The 15,158-nt window shown below is 52.8% G+C and overlaps 1 protein-coding gene across 1 annotated transcript in view; it reads left to right on the top strand.

The window, feature by feature from the left end:
• ABL1 (ABL proto-oncogene 1, non-receptor tyrosine kinase) overlaps positions 1-15,158 on the top strand; it is a 79,572-nt gene that overhangs the window by 18,318 nt on the left and 46,096 nt on the right. The gene's annotated exons all lie outside the window — the stretch shown is intronic.

Genomic DNA, 15,158 nt, shown 5'->3' with positions numbered 1-15,158 from the left:
TTTCATGCCAGACCTCATTTCAGGCAAATGTAGCCACATCTGCCTGGGGTCAGCAGGTAGAGTCCCCTCCAGAAGTGCCTTCAGTGGAGGTAGTTCAGTGAGGCCACAGCTTGAGTACTGGGTTCAGTTCTGGGTGCCACAGTACAGGAAAGGCATTGAGGTGCTGGAGCATGTCCAGAGAAGACCAGTGAGGCTGGTGAGGGGCTTGGGGAGCAGCTGAGGGAGCTGGGGTTGTCTAGTCTGGAGAAGAGAAGGCTGAGGGGGAGACCTTACTGCTCTCTATAGCTCCCTGAAGGGAGCTTGGAGTGAGGCTGATGTTGGTCTCTTCTCCCATGTAACCAGCAATAGGATGAGAGGAAATGGGACTTAAGCTGTGCTAGGAGAGGTTTAGGTTGGAGATTAGGAAAGATTTCTTTGCTGCAAGAGAGCTCAGGGACTGGAAGAGGCTGCCCAGGGAGCTGGTGGAGTCCCCATCCCTGGTGGGGTTCAAGAAGCTGTGGACGTGGTGCTTCAGTGTAGTGGTCATGGCAGTTGGGTTACAGTGGCCTGGATGATCTTAAAGGTCTTTTCCAACCTGAATGATTCTGTGACTCTATCACACAGGAGCTCTTACGTATGCTGCAGCTTTTGTGTTAATAGCTCAGGTTGTGTGGGTTTGGGATGCCTGTTGGAGGACTTGTGGGGAAACTCAGGATGAGCTTTTGATTTCAGTTCCTTAGGGACTAACAAGCCCCTTGAAAATAAACCAGCAACATAGAACCCTCCTTCATCTAAAGAATGATTCATTCAAATGTATTGACTGACTTAAACCCAGCATTTGCAGCCCCTTTACCATCCCTAACTGCTTCACCCAGCTCATTTCTCTTCCTTGAAGGATTGATTCCCTTCCTGCTACTCCTGGTGAGCTGAGAGAGTGAATTCTGGGCTTTGTAATTAAGATCTCTTGAGTTATTTCTGATTTGTCAACATAAGTAATGTAAGGGGTTATGCATTACAGCTCCTCTCACTGGCACACTTCTGCATGTGGAGGCATTCTGGGGGGGTCTGTGGGTGTAAATCAGCAGTTTGCCAGCCTGCAGGCTTCGATTGGTGGAGTAATGAAGCAGCTTAGCCCAGCGAGATCCCCCTCGGGCTGTGCAGCAGCTCTCTTGTTTTCTAAGCAACTCTGGGCTCGGCTAGGCTGGGGCTGGGAGCTTGTTGAAGATAGCTGATGATAAACTGTGTCCTAACAGCCCTGCCTAATAAACATTAATAATGGCTTGCATTATGTTTTCTTCCCATTCATCCTTGAAGCACCTGCTGGGTGATTTAGCTGCTGTTCCTTGAGATCCATCTTCTTCTCCTCACAGTTTGAGGGGGGAAAAAAAAAAGTTCTGATGAATTGTTGGCTCTGTGTTGTTTTGTGGCTTAAAAGTTGAGGCTCTTGAGTTTCTTTCCATCACACTCATCATCATGTCCCACAATGTTCTGCTGGCTGGGTTCAGATGAACAGTGCTAGCTTGTGCTGCCTGCCTGCCTGCACAGAGCAGCTGTACCCAGGTGAAGTCCTTCCCATGCAGGCAGCTGCCTCTAGAGAGAGCTGATGGACAGCACAGGAGCACCCTGTGCTTGGTGGGCTTTCAGCAGCAGTGGTTTGGACTCCTCTTGAGTCTGCTCAGCACATGCTGGTAGGGTAGGGTTTGGAAATGGTGCTCCTGTAGCTGGAACAAGTTTGGAAGTGAGATCTTCACACTTGAGGTTGGGAGGGTATTCTGACCCTCTTCTGCGCTGCTGAGACCCCACCTGGAGTATTGTGTCCAACTCTGGACCCCTCAACACAAAAAGGACATGGAACTGTTCGAGTGGGTCCAGAGGAGGCCACAAAGATGATCAGAGGCTGGAGCACCTCTGCTGTGAGGACAGGCTTGGGAGAGTTGGGGCTGTTCAGCCTGGAGAAGAGAAGGCTCCAGTAAGACCTTAGGGCAGCCTTCCAGTACCTGAAGGGGGCTAGAGGAGAGCTGGGGAAGGACTTGTTACAAAGGCCTGGAGTGACAGGGTGAGAGGTGGTGGCTTCAAACTGGAAGAAGCTGGGTTTGGATGAGACATAGGAAGAAATTCTTTCCAGTGGGGGTGGTGAGGCACTGGAACAGGTTGCCCAGAGAAGCTGTGGAGGTTCCAAGCCTGGAAGTGTTCAAGGGCCAGGCTGGATGAGGTCTTGAGCATCCTGGGCTGGTGGGAGGTGTCCCTGCCCATGGCAGGAGGGCTGGAACTGGATGATCTTCAAGGTCCCTTCCAACCCAACCCATTCTAGGAGGATTCTATCTTCTTTTTTTGCTGTTCCTCACTTTTTTGACTGCTCTTCTCCCCATTCCCAGTTTTCCTGTCTTTCTGCTGCGGGGGCTTCTGCCAGCCGTCTGGGGGGCTTCCATTACTCCTTGCTTCATAATGCAAAGACTGTGACTAAATGCTGTACTTTTTCCTGTGGATCCACCACACTGTGGTTCAGTAGCTGGTCTGGGGCCTTGTTTGCCGTTTCAACCAGAGCCATTGGGGGTTTGTCTCCCTTTGACAGGCTGCCAGCCAAGAGGGCACATTCAAATGTTTCCAAACTTTCCCCATCGCGTTGAAGAGAGTCTCAGTGCCAGACCCACCAGGGACCTTTCTTCTCAGACATGCTTTTTTGCCTTTGATTCCAGCCTCGCTGAAAGGCAAACATTCCTCTTTGTGCTCCCTGGGCTGTGTTGTCACTCGGGTGGACCTCCAGTGGTCCTGTTTATTCACGTGTGCTTGGGAAGAGCTGGGACACAGCAGGTCATTTTCTGCCTTTGTTCACTCCTAAGCAATTAGAAAATAATGGATGGCTTTGTTTCTGCTTTTGAGTGCCTTCAGAAGATGCTGGGATGCTCCTAACCCAGGCTCCACAGCCCTGAGAGCTGTGCAGCAGGGGGAAGCTGTTCCTCATCTGCCGCAGCACAGCGCTGGGGCACTGCTGCTGATTGAGCCCTTTGGCTGGTACTTAAAATTAAATGAATAATGAATTTTTCCTACTCAACCAGGACTGGGGAGGTGGTAGAAGTGATCTACGTGCTAGATCCCTGCCTGGGAGCTGCTTTGTGACAGAATGCAATGGAGTTGAGGCGTGCAGGAGGACCTGTAAGGATGTGGCATCGGTAGGACTGTGTCCAGTTCTGGTGTCCCCAGCAGAAGGAGGACACAGAGGTGGTGGAGTGGGGCCAGAGGAGGCCACAAAGATGAACCAAGGGAATGGAGCACCTCTGCTAGGCTGAGGGAGCTGGGACTGTGCAGCCTGGAGAAGTGAAGGTTCCAGGGGGACCTCAAAGCTGCCTTCCAATAGCTGAAGTGATCCTGCAGAGGGAGGTCTTGTGAGGCAGAGCAGGCTTAGACTGGAGCTGAGGAAGAAGCTCTTCAGTGTGAGGGTGGTGAGACTCTGGCACAGGCTGCCCAGGGAGGCTGTGGCTGCCTCCTCCCTGGGGGTGTTCAAGGCCAGGCTGGATGAGGCCTTGAGCAGCTGAGTCTGGTTGAGAGGTGTCCCTGCCCATGGTGGGAGGTTGGAGCAGATGATGTCTGAGGTCCCTTCCAACCTGAGCCATTCTGTGATTCTATGACTTCAGGGTCTCTCTGTCCCCTCCTAGCAGGTGGTTGCTGCTTGTAACAAGGGATTGAGGTTTTATCCTAACCCAGTAAAGGTCCCTGCTGTGGGGCTGAAATGAGCCTAGGTTTATTGATTACCAATAGTGATCTTGGGCTGTTTAACCTGTCATAGGTTAATTAAAGAAGGGAATGGCCAACACAGTGACCTTGTTGTTTATCTGAGGCTGACTGTGCAGAGGGGAGAAGTGCTCTGTGTGCTGAATTGGTTGATAAGCCTTCTCCAGATTGTCTTTCCTCCGCCCCCTGCTCTGTGCCTGGCATTTTTCTCCCCAGCTTGACATAAACATTTGGCTAAGGCTGAAGGATGAACAGAAATTCCACCCTCAGCAGAACCAGAGGGGAAGCAAAGTTCCTCTGCCAATCGCATCCTGTGCTGGGTAGGGCAAAGCCTTGACTTAATGCTTCTCATTGTGCCTGGCATATGCTAAGCAGGATGAAGATGCAGTGGGTGAGGGTCATCGCCCACTGTGTGTTTCCCAGGCTGTGGAGAAGCCTTCTGCCAGGAGCTGCAGCAGCCTGTGAGGGTACCCTCACTGCAGTCTGATCTCTGCTGCATTCCCCAGCCTCATTCTTGGCATAACTTGGCCTCTCCATCCTCACATCCCCACCCCCGGATGGGTCATGGTCAGGCTGGAGAACCATGGTAACCCCAGCAGCATGGGCAGAGAAGGCTCTGGGGAGGCTTCATAGTAGCCTTCCAGTACCTGAAGGGGGCTACAGGATGATGAAGCCCTGGAGCAGGCTGCCCAGAGAGGTGGTGGAGTCTCCATCTCTGGAGACATTCCAAACCTACCTGGATGTGTTCCTGTGTGACCTTCTCTGGTGACCCTACCTTGGCAGGGGGCCTGGACTGGATGATCTCCAGAGGTCCTTTCCAACGCCTTCCATTCTGTGATTCTGTGGAAGGAAGTAGGAAATAGCCAACTGTACCCTCTTGAGACCTGTGCAGCCTCACCACATGAAGATGCTTTTCCTTGTTAAGGGCAGAGCCACCACTTCCAAAGCAATTTAAACAGCAAAAGGGATCCATAGTGCCAGGGTGAGTGTCAGATACTGAGCTGTGCATCCTCAAGCATGACCTTTGAATCCCAGCTCAATGTCTAACAGGCAGGACCTCTGGCCTTGGGAGTTCTTCTAGGGTGTGCTCATCAGCCTGAGACATAATTAAGGCTTAACTGGAGATGTCCAGCCAGTAAGACTGGGAGAAAATAGAGAGAGTAAACTGGGAAGGTTTACAAGATGAAGAAGAAAGTTTAAACAAGAATAAAGTGAGAAGAATAAGGAAGAATAAAGTGAAACGAATGAATAAGAATAAAGTGAGAATGAATAAGAATAAAGTGAGAGATGGAAGCTGCTGTGGTAGAAGAACAAAAAAAGGGCTGAGGAGCCAAAGGGCAGCAGCAGAACTGAGCTGAAGTGCAATTGCCTGGATTACTCTGGGATGGAAGTGCAGAGGAGCTGGGAACATCAGGGCATGAATTTGAGGAGTGTAGAAGTGGAGTGGGGTTTGGATGACAGAGGCATAGATGGAGAAGGGCAGGAGGCCTGTTGGGGTGAAGTGCCAAGTGGGGAAGTGGTTTGCTGGAGGCCCTGAGGCTCGTGCAGGATGTATGGAAGTGCTGTGCCCCGATGGATGGCAGTGGCTGTGGAACTGCTGGCAAAAATGCCTTTCCTCCACAATATCACTGCTGATCCATCTTGGTGTCAGGGCTGGCTTTCAGTACAAGCTTCCAGCCCTTAGCTTTTGTCATGTTGGAGTTTCTGTCAAGCCTGTTTGCAGTGGCACAGGGGAGGTGAATTGCTCTTCATGTGGCACATGGCTGCGTGGCTGCGCTGCTGCTGCTCTGGGTAAAACAAAGCCAAACCTCACAAATCAAACCCCTGCAGTCGGTCCAAAAACTATGCTTAGCAGAGCAGATTGTCCTGGTGGAGCTGGAGAGGAGGGAGGAAGCCTGAGTGGACACTCCTCATCTTCCTCATAGCTCTGCAGAGGCTGAGGCATGGAGAAGAGTGATCTTAGAATCACAGAATGGCTTGGGTTGGAAGGGGCCTTAAAGATCCTCCAGTCCAAACCCCCTGCCATGGGCAGGGACACCTCCCACCAGCCCAGGATGCTCAAGGCCTCATCCAGCCTGGCCTTGAGCAGCTCCAGGGAGGAGGCAGCCACAGCCTCCCTGGGCAACCTGTGCCAGTGTCTCACCACCGTCATGGGGAAGAATTTCTTCCTCATGCCTTATCCAAACCCAGCTTCTTCCAGTTCAAAGCCATCACCTCTCACCCTGTCACTCCAGGCCTTTGTAAAAAGTCCCTCCCCAGCTCTCCTGGAGCCCCTTTCAGGTACTGGAAGGCTGCTCTGAGGTCTCCTGCTCTGGAGCCTTCTCTTCTCCAGGCTGAACAGCCCCAACTCTCCCAGCCTGACCCCATAGCAGAGGTGCTCCACCCTCAGCTCTCCCTTGGCCTTGATGGTTCTGCAGACTGGGACAGACTGAAGGCTGCTGGCAGCTGTGGCTTGCTGTGGAGGCTCTGCCCTATGCATTGTAACCAAAATGAAAATAGCTACCTTCAGCAAAACATTTAGGCAGACTTCTTTCTTTTAAACACCCCTGGGGGTTCTTTTCTGTGGTGTGCCAAATGAGGTCTGCAAATCATGCTGTGGAACTGCAACAGCTCAGGTGAGCAGCTCCCCTGGGCTTTTCTAGGGGTGAGCAGGAGCATTCTGTGCCTTCAGGTTTTCATCCTGCCCTTTAGCAGTGCTGCTTCAAACTCTTCATGAAGGGAAGTGCCTTTTCCTGAGAATCTGGGGAATGGTGAGAGCAGATTTAGTGTCTCTAGATGAGAAGGTTGGCCTGGTGCTTGGAGCAAAGTCCTGGTTGCTGTGAAAGTGCAGGGCCATTATACCAGCAGGGCCAACTGACTTTCCTCTCTCTGTGACCTCCAGCAAGTCCTCAGACCTCTTTGCAAATCATTCAACCCAGCTGGAAAACCTAAGTAAACAGCAGGAACCTTGCTGGAAGCCAGAAGCCTCAGCTGACTGAGTTATTCCGGGGAAATGAAAGAGATCATGACTTAGAATCAGGTAAATAAGATGCAGGTTGGGTTGTTTTAAAGAGAAAAGAATTCTGCAGAGTGGCCTCCTGGCTGCTTCCAGCATGTCCAGAGGGACACTGTCCTGGCTGGGCAGGTACACACCAAGCCCACAGGGAAGGACTTGGCCAGTGCCATGCACAGCTTCAGGAGGTTGTGTGCACTGGGAAGCTGGCCTCGCTCCACACAACCCATGGGACTAACTGCATCAATTGCTCTAGTTTACAGAAGTCACAACCTGGGACCCCAAAGCTCATCCTGCCCTGGCAGGCACACTCCTCCTAGCCCAGCTTGCTCAAGGCTTCATCCATCCTGCCTTTGAACACCTCCAGGCTTGGAGCCTGCATAGCTTCTCTGGGCAACCTGTTCCTGTGCCTTCCTGCCCTGATGGGGAAGAATTTCCTCCTCCTAAGGCTGCCCAAAAGCAGCCAGCAGCACTCCCTGAAGTCACCAATCATTTCCACCAGCCTGCCTGTCTCTCAGCAAAACCATCCCTTTGCCACAGCAAACGGATCTGGAAGCTTTACAGCTCGGGGAGGAAATCTTGCATCACGCCTGGAGACCTTTAGAAAAGCTCTGGCAGCAGAATAAATTCTTTACAGCACTCTCTGTGACAATACAATCTCCATAAATGATACAAGATTGAAGGGTTTAAAAATGAGTGCTTGTGGCACAGGGCCCAAGAATGTGTCCAATAGAAATATTGATTAACTCCATTTCACAGCCTGCAAACACTGCTGAAAAGGGGAGACTGCAGCCAGCAGAGGGTTTCTGGAGCTCTGAGGTAGGGCAGAGCCATCCTGCACCCATTCAAATGCAGCCCAGTTGAAGTGGGTTTGCTCTGGGTTTGCTTAAATCCTGCCTCCAGTCCTGGTATCTCCAGCATAAGGAGGACACAGAGCTGGTGAAGTGAGGCCAGAGGAGGCCACAAAGATGATCCAAGGGCTGGAGCAGCTCTGCTGTGGGGACAGCCTAAGGGAGCTGGGGGTGTGCAGCCTGGAGAAGGTTCCAGGGGGACCTCAGAGCTGCCTGCCAGTGCCTGAAGGGATCCTGCAGGAAGGCTGCAGAGGAACTTTTCCTGAGGGTATCTAGAGACAGGCCAAGGGGGAATGGTTTGAAGCTGAGGCAGAGCAGGGTTAGACTGGAGCTGAGGAAGAAGCTCTTCAGTGTGAGGGTGGTGAGACTCTGGCACAGGCTGCCCAGGGAGGCTGTGGCTGCCTCCTCCCTGGGGGTGTTCAAGGCCAGGTTGGATGAGGCCTTGGGCAGCTGAGTCTGGTTGAGAGGTGTCCCTGCCCATGGTGGGAGGTTGGAGCAGCTGAGCTCTGAGGTCCCTTCCAACCTGAGCCATCCTAGGATTACAGTGGAGGCTGTGTCTTTCCTTTTGGTTCTAAACAAAGCCACATCCTGTGTTGGCCTCTCCCTGGTGCCTCTCCTTAGCCCCTGAGGTGGCTGTTCCACACCAAACACTCTTGGTTGACTTTGTTGTTAATGATCTTTGTGCTTCAAAGGCAAGGATCAGAAACCTTTATAGCAAAAGAACAACCCTCATGGTGTTTGAAGTTGCCTTCTGATATATTTTTTGTTTCCTGGCTTATTTGGGTTTTGTTGCAGGATCTATCCTGACCTTCCTACTGCTGTGCTGAGGTGCAGGGAGCATCTCTTGGAACTAGATGATCTTTCAGGGCTCTGAGGGGTGGGTGTCAGGATGAAGGTGGCAGCCTCTTTTCAGTGTTGCCCAGGGACAGGACAAGGAGCATGGGATACAAGCTGGAGCCCAGGAGGTTCCACCTCAACAGGAGGAGAAACTTCTTTGGTATGAGGCTGCTGGAGGCCTGGAGCAGGCTGCCCACAGAGGTTGTGGAGTCTCATTCTGTGGAGACTTTCAAAACCTATCTGGATGTGTTCCTGGGTGCTCCTGCTCTGGCCAGGGGCTTGGACTGGGTGATCTCTGGAGATCCCTTCCAAGCTCTGACACTCTGGGACTCTGGGTGATTCTGTCTCCTTCCATCCCAAGCCATTCTAGGTATGATTCTATCATCTTGGGCTGGTGGACTCCTTCCTTTGTCTCTCCAGCTGATGCTGTTTGTGGCTCTGCAGCCTGTCCCTGCCCCCAGCCATTCATAGCTCTGCCACTTGGTGACAGCCTTTCAAAGTAAAACCCTCACCAGAAAGTCTGAACTTCACTGCCTGCTCTCTCTGCTTCTCACAGCAAATCCTGGACTAAAGATCTGCTGCTCTACAAGATCCCAGGGTGTAGGTGGTAGTGGATTAACCCTTTCTGAGCTGTGGCTGGTGGAAAAAGGTTTGTCACTTAGCTGGCAGATGAGCAGGAGGAATCTGGGCTGCCTGCAGCAAGCCCCTTGTGTGTCCATCTTGCTCAGCTCCAGACAAAAGGCCATTCCCAGCACAAACTCTGAGGGATTCTTGAGTTTTTTTGCAACCTGAGGTGCACCATCCTGGCCTTGTGGTCTGACCCTGGAGGACAGCAGGTCTGGCTAAGCTGCGTTCATGTCCCCTGCAGCAGCATTTCCTCTGTCTGGGCAAAGGACACTGCAGAGATGCTTCAGGTGCTGCTCTCAGACTGTGTCAGCTCTCACCTTGTGATTCTTAATGGTTTGGAGAGGACAGAAGGGGGAGGAGGGGCAGAGATCCCCATTCTGAGGGTGATGCAGGGTGGGTTTTGTGCTGTCTAAGGCAGGACACAGCTCCCTGCTGTAAATCTCCTGATGCAGACAGCAATAACTCAAGGCAGATCTTTATTCCTGAAGATGGAGGATGCTGTAGAGGTACCTTGCTGAGCTCAGGGGTTCCAGCACAGTGAAGGATGTTCCTGAGGGCTGTGGATTAGCAGCACCCAAGGGCACATTGGCCAGTTTTCAGGAGGCTGGCACCCCCCTGGGCTTGTGAAGGTGATTAGTTTGGGGCACTTGGCACACGACCATCCTGAGGACAATATGTTGGAATATTTAGGTGATTCAATCTCCATTCCTTTCAGTCTCACTCAGACACTGGAGGAGCAGAGGAGCAGCCTCCATAGCTTAGAGCTGCTCTGCTTCAGCTGACCCAGAGGAGCCCTCAGCTGTGTCAGCACTGGAGGCAGCCCTCTTGGAAGCCAGTGGAGGATAACATGGATTCATGGAATGGAATGGCTTGGAAGGGACCTTAAAGCTCATCCAGTTCTATGGGCAGGGGCACCTCCTACCAGCCCAGGTTGCTCAAGGCCTCATCCAGCCTGGCATTGAGCAGCTCCAGGGAGGAGACAGCCACAGCCTCTCTGGGCAACCTGTTCCAGTGTCTCACCACCCTCAATATAAAGAATTTCTTCTTCCTCTCCATTCTCAATCTCCCCTCTTCCATCTCGGAGCCATTGTCCCTCATCCTGTCACTCCCAGCTCTTGTCCAAAGTCTCTCCCCAGCTCTCCTGTAGCCCCTTCAGGTACTGGAAGGCTGCTCTAAGGTCTCCCTGGAGTCCTTCTCCAGGCTGAACAGCCCCAACTCCCTCAGCCTGTCCTCACAGGGGAGGTTCTCCAGCCCTCCGATCATTTTTGTGGCCTCCTCTGGACCCTCTCCAGCAGCTCCATGTCCTTGTGGTGGGGACACCAGAACTGGAGGCAGTGCTGCAGGTGGGGTCTGAGCAGAGCAGAGGGGCAGAATCCCCTCTCTCATCCTGCTGCTCCCACTGCTTTCACTGCAGCTCAGGACACAGCTGCCTGCTGGGCTGCAAGTGCCACTGCTGCCCTTTTTAAAGTGCTCTTCCTGCTCTCTGCACTTCCTGGGGGGTCCCTGAGCCCCTCTGAAGCAGCTGCCCTCCGTTGTGCCACGCTGATGTTGGTTGGCAGCAACGCCTGCCAGGTGAGTGAAAGTTGATCTGGAGTTGTGGAGTGAGTGGAAATAATGTGGCCTGGGCCATGTGTGTGTGATTTGTTCAGATGATTCAAGGCAGAGCCATGGCAACTGGGATAAACAGAGGAAAAGATACTGGAGGAGCAGCAGCCGCTTCGGTTTAGCAGCTCGGCCTCGGTTCCAGGCAGCTCAGATGTTTACTATGAGAGCTCCATCTCCATCCTGCCTGGCTCTGCCTCCCCACCACCCCCATGGCTTCGAGTGCACTTAGTCATGAGATCAGATGGCTTCTTGGGGAAAGCACCACAGGCCAAATTCCACCCTTTCTGCTGGAGCAAAGAGCCATCAGCTCTGCAAATCTGGATCACATCCCTGCTCCAAAGGACCCTAATCACTGTGTCCTGCTCTGGTGCCCCCAGCACAAGAAGGACATGGAACTGGTGGAGCAGGTCCAGAAGAGGGCCACAAAGATGATCAGAGGGATGGAGAGCCTCTGCTGTGGAAACAGGCTGAGAGAGTTGGAGCTCTTCAGCCTGGAGAAGAGAAGATTCCGGGGAGACCTCAGAGCAGTCTTCCAGTACCTGAAGGGGCTACAGGAGAGCTGGGGAGGGACTTCTGACAAGGGCTGGGAGTGACAGGATGAGGGACAATGGCTTTGAGCTGGAAGGGAAGAGATTGAAACTGGAGATGAGGAAGAAATTCTTGACAGTGAGGGTGGTGAGACACTGGAACAGGTTGCCCAGAGAGGCTGTGGATGTCCCTTTCCTGGAGGTGGTCAAGGCCAGGCTGGATGAGGCCCTGAGCAACCTGGGCTGGTGGGAGGTGTCCTTGCCCATGGCAGGGGTTCAGAACTGGATGGTCTTTGAGGTCCCTTCAACCCAAGCCATTTTGTGAATCCAAACACATCCCATCTGAGGTTGCTGTGGATCAAAATGGGCTTTGTGAAAGCATTATGGGTTATTGGCCAAGACTGATGTCTGAGCTTGGGATGTGCCTTAGTTGGGGCTAAACCCCTTGGGAAAGGAGAAAATCTGTGCAGAGTGAAGGTCTGAAATGAGTGGAGTAAAGCACAGCAGGGCTGCTCTTCCCCTGTGCAGCTCAAGTTGGCTAATCTGTGGCTGTTGAATAACAAACAGCTCTTGAGGAGATCAAGTACAGCTTCCATGCCAGGGCTCCATCACGTGTTTGGCAGCAGGGCCTTGCTGGTGTGTGGGCTTCTGGGCAACCAAAACCTCAAGCTGCAAGTGGAAACAACCCAGCAAGAGCAGCAGATGCCTTCTGCTGTGCCATGGAGAGAGGGCTGGGAACCAGAACCTGAGCTTTCTCTCCAAGGGATGCTGCTGATGGCTGTGCTGCCTGCCCTGGGGTTGTGTGAGCTTGTGTAGGGCTAGAGTTGGCTATGCTCAACCCAGATCCCGCCCCTCAGGGGAGCTGCTGGTGATTCATCAGGCTGAATCAGAATTCCTGACACTTCCCTGATGCCTGTCCTCAGTGTGTCCTTGCTGCACAGCCAGTCTGGTGGCAAGGAGCAGGCTTTCAGGCTGCTGAGAGGCTGGCCCCTTTCCTACACCAGCACACCAGTCCTGCAGCACTGCTGTCCTTGGGACTCTTTTTTTCCCCCTGTTGCTTTAAGAGTGAGGCAGGAGACACAGAGATTTAGAAGCAGCCCTGCTGTTAGCTGTAGAAATGTGACCAATCTGCTGTGATTTGGTGGTGAGGAGGCCACGCTGAGTGTGTACAGCTTTCACTCTTTATAAAGCTGAGTGGATTTATCTGCTCAGAAAAATCTGCTTCTTGTCAGGGATTGGCAGGGCCCTCAATGCTCTGTCATATCAATGCAAAGTGATTCTAACTGTAAATGAAGTTGTTGGAGGCATTTGCACTCTAGGTGGGTCCCATTGCTCTCTTCTCCCTGGTATCAGGTGATGGAAGGAGAGGAAATGGCCTGAAATTGTGCCAGGGGAGGGTTAGGTTGGAGAGGAAGAAAAACTTCTTTGCTGCAAGAGTGGTCAGGGATTGGAAGAGGCTGCCCAGGGAGGTGGTGGAGTCCCCAGCCCTGGAGGTGTTCAGGAAACATCTGCACATGGCACCTGGGGACATGGCTTAGTGGCCAGGGTGGTCTTAGGCTGACTGTTGGGCTTGATCTTAGAGGTCTCTTCCAAGCCAAACAGTTCTGTGACTCTGGGTCACTACAAAGCTCCCAGTGTCCATGCAGGGGGTGCTGAGCTGGGGCTGCTTTTCTCCAATGCCTGAAAGTCAGGATTAAAGTTCACTGTCCAAACAGCCTCCAGGGCATGGGGATAGGAATGGAGCCAGGGCCCCACACTGGCTTAACCAACCATGAGGAACCATCCTGTGTGTCACAGCAGGCCCAGTCCCAATGCTGCTCTCCTGGGGCCTCCAAGCTGTCTGCTCCCTGCTCTTGGTCACAGACACTGTGTTGGCTGTGGCCACAGATTCCCTGTGATGGGAGAAGCTGAACCTTGGGTGCTGTTGGCACCTCCCCTGCCAGCCCAGGTGCAGGTCTGGTGGTGCTGCCTTGGCTGTGACTGTGCTGAGCCTGCAAAGCAAGGCAGGATCCCTCTGCTAGCCGAAGATGTGCTGAGAGTGAGTGTAGACAGCTCTGTCCTGCACATTGATCTTCCCTAAGCTGGCTTGAAGGGGCTTAGCAGGTTCTCCAGCAAGGACGGCTCCTCACAGAGGCTGGAATAAACCTCTGAGATCGTCAAGTCCAGGGTGTGTGTTCCCCATCCCAGTGTGGGTGAGCAAACAAGACCCTCTCTCATCTTCCTCTCTGATGTTTTCCCCTCTATTATTAAGGTTTACATTTTTCTGTCACTTCCACCTCTCTTATCACAGCGAAATCTCTCAGAGTGGAGAAAAGCTCCAAGCAGAAACCCAAATTTTTCAGCTGCCTTTGCTATCAAGCAGCAAACAGAAGTCAGTGTTTGTTTTGCTTTTGTTGCCATTCCTGTAGGGAAAAAAAATGTACATAAAAGGTCTGTTTGCTGAGCTGCAGTGGCTGGGGGAGCACCAAGAGCTGAGCAAAGGGATTCAGAAGGAAGAGAGGTGCAGAGCTCAGGCCTGACTCATGGCAGATGCTTTCCCTGAGCCACTGTTTTTGCTTGTGTCTGTCCCCATGCTGGCTTCAGGTCTCTTCAGGGAGTCCCCCCACAGGTACAACTGCTTGGCCTGTTTGAGGGTTCCCTAAACATTCCCTCCTGGAACAGATTCCCCTTCTTTACCTGTCTGCCCCTACTGGAAGGGGGAACTGAGAAACTGGGAACCAGTGTGGAGAGCTTAGGAGGGGGTTCAGGTTTGTGAGGTGTGTTGGAGGGGTGCAGCTGGGGAGCAGGGGTTTGCACCAACCCTCAGCAACTGAACTGGCACCACCAAGCAGCATGGGAAGGGACTGAGCTGCCTGCCAGTACCTGAAGGGGTCCTACAGGAAGAATGGAGAAGGACTTTTCCTGAGGGTGTCTGGAGACAGGGCAAGGGGGAATGGTTTGAAGCTGAGGCAGAGCAGGGTTAGAGTGGAGCTGAGGAAGAAGCTCTTCAGTGTGAGGGTGGTGAGAGTCTGGCACAGGCTGCCCAGGGAGGCTGTGGCTGCCTCCTCCCTGGGGGTGTTCAAGGCCAGGCTGGATGAGGCCTTGGGCAGCTGAGTCTGGTTGAGAGGTGTCCCTGGGCAGGGTGGGAGGTTGGAACAGCTGAGCTCTGGGGTCCCATCCAACCTGTGTGACTCTGATGGGTCAGAGGAAGTGGTGGGCCACACTTGTAGGTGTTCAGTCAGGAGCAAACTATTTTCCACAGGATTTCAGAGTGGAAACTGAAGCCTTCCTAGAAGTATTCCTGAGGAGGAACGTGCTGGTGATTAATCCATTTCCAATCAGGATTGGAACTTCAGTTTGTTCCTTGCTTCCCAGGGGGTGATGCCTGGCCAGGAAGAATGCCTGATTTATGGGGTTCTTTGGTGGCCAGTTTCTGCCTGGAAGTGTTTGGAGGCTGTTTTGAGGCTGTGCAGAGCTGTGCTTGCGTCATGCAGAAAATGCAGTGAGTCAGTGGAGTCCTGAGGGAGCTGTAACGGCTCAAACAGCAACTTGGACAGTGAGATGGGGATGGATTTAAAGATGCAGCAGTTGTGGCTGCTGCTCTCTTCAGAGAGGGTCTGGAAGACATTGGGGAGGAAGGGGTTCAGTGAGGGCTTTGCTGCTGTAAACACGAATGGAGCCTCAGCAGAACGATCCACCCGGGGCAGGGTGTGGAGCTGGAAGAGGCTGTTGAGCTCCTTCTGCTTGCCATGACAGTAAGGATTCTGGTATTCAGGGAATCTCCATGAATTCCTCATTGATATGTGTGTTTGGGTCTGGTGATGAATAACTGATTGGGAGGGACAGGAAGGAAGGCAGGCAGGGGGCAGCCTCTTGGTTTGGCCCCCACTCATCCTTTTCTTCAGCGTTTTCAGCTCCCTCCAGACCTGGGGTGGTTTCTACAGCATCTCAAGCCATGCTGGTGCTGCAGTGCAGCTGTGTGGGAATTGCTCTTGGGCCATTTCATCTGCCCAGGGAAGACAAGGTCCTGTT

The sequence above is a fragment of the Indicator indicator genome, chromosome 28 (assembly GCF_027791375.1).
Source record: "Indicator indicator isolate 239-I01 chromosome 28, UM_Iind_1.1, whole genome shotgun sequence".
Taxonomy (NCBI): domain Eukaryota; kingdom Metazoa; phylum Chordata; class Aves; order Piciformes; family Indicatoridae; genus Indicator; species Indicator indicator.
Note: the sequence above shows the minus strand (reverse complement) of the source record. Positions and strands in the feature narration are given on the sequence as shown.